Source organism: Gossypium hirsutum, chromosome A11 (genome assembly GCF_007990345.1).
Source record: "Gossypium hirsutum isolate 1008001.06 chromosome A11, Gossypium_hirsutum_v2.1, whole genome shotgun sequence".
NCBI lineage: Eukaryota > Viridiplantae > Streptophyta > Magnoliopsida > Malvales > Malvaceae > Gossypium > Gossypium hirsutum.
The window spans coordinates 63,660,815-63,667,122 of record NC_053434.1 but is presented as its reverse complement, the minus strand read 5'-3'; the positions used below and the strand labels follow the sequence as shown (position 1 = coordinate 63,667,122).

General features: G+C 35.7%; 1 non-coding gene across 1 annotated transcript; it reads left to right on the top strand.

The window, feature by feature from the left end:
* Positions 1-6,001: 6,001 nt before the first annotated feature.
* On the top strand, positions 6,002-6,108 carry LOC121210779 (small nucleolar RNA R71). Its single transcript, XR_005905896.1, has one exon. It is a non-coding gene; the product is annotated as a small nucleolar RNA R71 (small nucleolar RNA).
* Positions 6,109-6,308: the final 200 nt, after the last annotated feature.

The following is a 6,308-nucleotide window of genomic DNA, read 5'->3' as shown; positions in this document are numbered from 1 at the left end:
GGAATTCGGAGTGGTCACCCGTTCTGAAAGTTTGATTTTCTTCTGGTGAACTGGACATCCTTTTATTTACGTTTGAAGTTTTGGGTTTTTAAATGTAATAAGACCGCTTAATTATTTTTGATGGTTTTAATATGTATTACTAAGATAGGTATTACTTATTTTAACAGTTGAAATTGAATAGCTTTAGGGCGCGTTTTCAAAAAAAAACAACAATTGATTTCAAAATAACACGACAACAATCAAATCTTCCGCAATGAAAGTATTTTCCAAAATTAATCACTTTTCCTAAAAATGACTTAATCAAATCGGTTTCCTAGAAATGTCCATGACGTTAAGGTGTGGTAATGACGGTATGCATGTCTAGGATTGGATCCAAAGGGAGCTTGGTACTTAAGCAGTTCGATGGACTCACCATCTCTTTTCCGGTTTCTTACCTGGTGCACAGCTTCCATTCACTTTAACCTATAATGAAATTATCTTTTAAAACACTAAGTAAGTTTTTCTAGATCAACAATATAAAATGTTTTGAACGATTCGATGTGGCATGTCGGATCCGGTCATAACGTCTGGGCCGGGTTTGGGGTGTTACAATGAATGCCTTATCGATATAATCTATTGGTTATCGAGCCCCATTTGAATCGTATGAATTTGTAGGGTACGAGTGACAGGTCACTAGGGTTACCTTTTTGGTCGAGCTCCTGCATTTGTTGCAGACTCACCACAGCTCGTAAGAGCTTACTGATTCAGGTCATCAGAGCTTACCGTTTCAGCTCAGTAGAACTTACTGTCCATCAGCTCAGGAGGAGGTTACCAATCATGGCTCGAGAGTGGAAAAGATAATGAATTGACAGATTACTGATGCATATCACCTGAGTATCCTTTCAAGTTTTAATGGGTTCAACGGGCACAAATATTGTTTATACTGATGAGTACTGTTATTAAATGAATTATTGATTATATGATTGAGAGTGAAATGTTGAATATGATGTCCATGATATATGAATTTGGAATGATATATATATTGAGTATTGTATTGAGATAATGGATGATTTCATGTATTTATATTTCTAACCTATTGATGAATGCTTGTGTTAAGCATTTGGAAATTGTATTCAGTTTATCTAATTTATTTACCTTGATTTGGTATAAATGGTAAGTTTAATTCCAAATTTTACGGGCTTACTAAGTTTAAAAGCTTACTCTGTTTCTTTTTCTATGTTTTATAGAGGTTCGTTAGCTCAACCGCTTTGGACAAGTCAGAGTTTCACATCGCACTATCCAATTGCCGATTGGTACTTTTGAATTTGTGGATAATTGTAAATATGGCATGTATAGGCTAGTTTTAAAGATGATAAATATGGTTACTTGAGATCATGATTTTGGCATATGTTGAGTATAAGTTAAGCCATGTGATATGGCTAAATTTGATAGTATATTTTGGTATGTTTGATAAGTAGTAGATAGAATGGAATTATGCAAATGTTATCTTTATATGTGGTTGACATATGATTGGGAAATGCATGATGTTAATTAAGTATTTGCATACTATGTTGAACTGGTATCATATATGTATAAAATGTATTGAAATGGTTGCCTATTGAGTTATGAATAGATAAAATTTTATGCTTGTTCATGTATGTGAAAATATGGTGGCAAAATGGCTTTGCAAATAGCCTATTTTGTCCACACGGGCAGAGACACGGGCGTATGTCTCAGCCGTGTGTGATACACGATTAGGTTATACGACCGTGTGTCCCTTTGTGTTGAATTAAAATCAAGTCAGTATGCTCCACATGGTCTCACACACGGGCGTCTGATCGGTTGTGTGGTACAAGTCAGTATACCCCCTAAATGGCACACGGCCTAGCACATGGGCGTGTGACTTGGCCGTGTTGATAAGTCAGTATATCCTACAGTTTTGGCACGGCCTGGTACACAGGCGTGTCCTTGGCCGTGTGATGTAAGTCAGTATGTATGCCCTGTTTCCACACGGTCTATGACACGAGCGTGTCTGCTAGCCGTGTGAGGCACACGGCCTATTCACACGGGCGTGTGACCCTTGAAATGTAAAATTTTTTCTAATTTTCCAAAATTTTCGTATGTTATTGGTTTAGTCCCGAACGACTTCTAAAGCATGTTTAAGGCCTCGTAGGCCCTGATTAGGGACAATATGATTGTGTTGAATGATATATGTATATGAATGTATGAATGTATGAGATTTTGATATTAAATGATGTGTATTAATTAGTAATACCTCGTAACCCTACTCTGATGACAAATATAGGTTAGGGGTGTTACAACAGCTCTACCACAAGCAATTAAAAGTACCTAAAATTTAAACACAGTCCAAGCTCCTAATAAAATGATGAAAATACGAATGAAATGTCCTAAAATGCAACTAAATGTACTTAATTGCAAGCAATTAGCTAGGTCTAAAGTCATGAAATATAACTCTTTTCAAGAGTGATCACACCCCCAAGCCTGAGTTATTGCTTGTCCTTAAGCAAAATACATATGAATGCATGAATGTTAGAATCGTCGTAGCAACATAATCGTCGTAGCAACATAATATTTAGTTCTAGCAATCATATATATCAAAATATTTGATCAAGTTCCATAAGCTTATTTTGCAAAGGCAGTGCAGAAAATATTGCCCTAAAAGAAAGAAAAATCCTAAGTATTCATGCAATTTTCACTATAGCAAGTACCTCCTAATTTACATAGTTCATCTTTTAACTAAATCAGTTTTCCTTCTTCTTCTTTTTGGCCTTATACATACTCAAACACATACATGTCTCTTTATTATGCCTATTTTTTTTACTAGGGATTTAGGTCGTCACATGATTCTTTGACTTGACAATTACAATGGAGCATACACTAAATTGTCGAATACTCAATCATGTTGTGATTTGAATACTCACTAGTAAAGCTAAGGCTTTTGAATAAAAAGATGGATGGAGCAAACAACTACCTCCTTAGCTACTCAGCCTATTACTATAGTGGAGTGCCCCTAATTTTCTTTATTACACACTCTTACGCAAACCTATCTTTCTAGTCAATAGCACGATGGAGCAAACAAAGTGGTGCTAACTTACTCGACAATTCTAAACATTGGTGTATTTGATGGCATTTTTTTTAAAGAATTTTCTTAGACATTGCCACTGTATTCATTATTGAGTACTTCCATGTTACCGAATATAGCTTTAAGAGTCTCTAAGTTTATCAAACGAAACTTACTATGGATCAATTGTAATCGGAATTAGGACATCCTAATTTTAATGATCAATTTAAAAGCAAACTATCCTAAGCTAATGTCACCTAATCCACTGTCACAACTTTGTAAGTTTATAGAATAATTAAGCTCCTCATCGAACATCACAGACAAAAACACACTCATCACAGTCTCAACAATTTTTGGCAGTCATGCGTGCCATGGAAAAATGAATGACAAATGAAAAATAAAATATCTCATGCAATCTAGATGTACAATACACGCCCAAACCTAATGGATGCATTATCCTCAATGCATGCACACATATGAATCATGAATGCAAGAACATATATATGTACATAATGAGATGTAATAAAGGAAGAAAAACTTACCAAGCTTGGAACTAAATAGTGGTACTTTAATTGCAGCAAGTGGTCTTTCGTGCACTCATCTTATAATGCATCTGCCTTTTAAGTAAATTGAGTGGTACATCCTCATTTTCATTATCAAATTTGGTGAGTTCATTAATAATTTGATCGATCTCACGATCATGTTCAGTCATCAATTCAGTAGAAAGAGGTGGAATAGCTGCAGTACTATCCACTAGTGGTGCAACTGAGGGATTTGCTTCCTCTTCGTCCCCATGGTTAGTCTTAATGCTGACAAACTTTGTTTTCTCTGGTTCTTCCTCCAATGCTTTGGGTGCATTCTCTTCATTGGCAGGATTTGTCTTAACAGGCTTTGCGTCACCAACCCCTTCCCCTTATACAGTTTATTAAACAAAGGAAGTGAAATAACTATGAGAAATTTAAATTGATAAAATGAAATAAAAAGAATTTTCAAGATGTTGAAGTTAAACATCTCAAAGATCAATGGACTGTTTGACTTGCTCTAAATGAGCACCCTAGTAGTGCTTCAAGCGTTGTCCATAAACTTTAAATGTCCCCATTTTCATGTCCTTGACATCAATAGCTCCATGCAGATATAAATGAGCTACCAAATTGTTCATCAAAATTGAAAGGTCTATTTTGCTTCAGCAAAGTACACAAGGATCTCCACTCAAATGAATCTTCATCACTCTTAGACTTGATGTGACAAACTCTTGTAAATTCTTCCTCCACTGCTATTTCTATCAAGTCAATGGCTCGACATTCTTCATTCTCATCAGTACATTTCACGGTATTAAATACATTAAATGTGATCTACTAATCAGTCATCCTCATGGTCAATTTACCTTTCTGTACATCAATTAAAGTCCTGCCAATAGCAAGAAAATGTCTTCTAAGAATAATTGGCACATCATGGTCAGCTTCACATTCTAAAATAAAGAAATCTGTAGGAAAGGTAAATTTATCTACCCTTACCAGTACGTCTTCAATTTTACCTTTCAGATGGGCATAGGATCGATCGGCAAGATGCAAGGTAATTGAAGTAGGTCTTGTTTTCCCAATTCCCAGCTTCTTACAAATAGATAGAGGCATTAGATTTATACTCGCTCCTAAATTACATAACACCTTACCAACATAGTGATTTCCAATGAAACATGAGATAGTGAAACTCCCTAGGTCTTTTAACTTTGGAGGTAGTTTATTCATCAACATCGTCGTACACCCTTTAGTCTCAAATTCTCTCAATCTACACTTCTTCGACAGTATATCTTTCATGAATTTCACATAATTGGGCATTTGCTCCAAACTTCTACTAGTGGTATATTGATATGGAGTTGCTTCAAGACCTCTTAAAATTTTTTAAACTAAATATCCTGTTTAGAATTATGGAATCAATGAGGAAAAGGTACAGGTGGTCTCCCTTCAGGTTGTTGATATTAGTTTTTTGTAGCATTTTTATCGACAACATGATCTAGGTCTGCTACAACATTTTGTTGCTTAATCTTTTTAGATAATGTCTATCGTTCAGTAGGTTCTAAGATCTTTTCCTAATTGCGGCTGGATTTGCCTTCCTCTTTCATGGCATCTTGAACAAATTCATCCAATCGAGTCCCACATCTAAGAATGATGGCCTTGCAGTGCTCCTTTTCTTGGGTTCTCAAATTTTCAGTATCACTTGACAATGCTTCTTATGGCCTTGAACTTAAAGCATTCGCTATCTACCCCACTTGATTCTCAAGAGCTTGGTGGGATGCAGTTTGACTCTGGATCACAACATCATTCTTGGTCATATATTCCTTCAAACAGGCTTCAATATATGATGATGATGAAATCGATGCCTGACCTTGCTAGACATTTTTACCTCAGCATAGGTTGATTATAACCATGCGGTGCATTGATGGCTTTCTGTCTTGCAACATTTTTAAAATTCCCCTCACTTTGATTATTCCTACTAAAGCCCTCCACCCTTAATTATAGATGTTGGAATAGGGGTTATTATTCTAATTGAAATTACCCATGTAGCACACAAATGCTGGATTTGATATCCATTCATCAACCAAATCATCTTCACTACAATAAACACACGATTCCTAAACTGTAGTTGGCCACACACAATTCCTAAACTCCAGTTTTTCTTTTCATTATTTTGATCATATTAGTTAGAGAAGATACCTAGGCTATCAACGAACTGATTGCATCATACTCTATGGTACTAGCAGTTCTCTTGTACGTCACAACTTTTGTGGTAGGGTACTGATAGTCATTATTGGCAATCCTCAAAATCTCATATGCTTCATTGTAAGATTTTTCCTACAATGTACCATTGGTAGATGCATCAACTACTATTCTCCTATGTGCATTCAACCTATTATAGAATAGTCCCATCTGAGCCCAGTACTGAAATCCATGCATCGAACACTTCTAAATTAAGATTTTAAATCGCTCCGAAGCTTCATATAGCGTTTCATCCTCCATTTGCCAAAAAGATGTGATGCCATTTCTAAGTTTTCCATTTGTAGTTGTTGGATTATACCGTAGCATCTTCAGAGCATCTTCAGGCACACCCTATTGCTTGAACGAGTCACAAACTTCTAGAAAAAGTCATAAATGTAATCTTGGATCTTCAATGAGTAGTCCATCAAACTGTCTTACTATTTGAAACATCTAAAACATTACCTATTTCAATTCAAATTACTGAGCTTGTATTT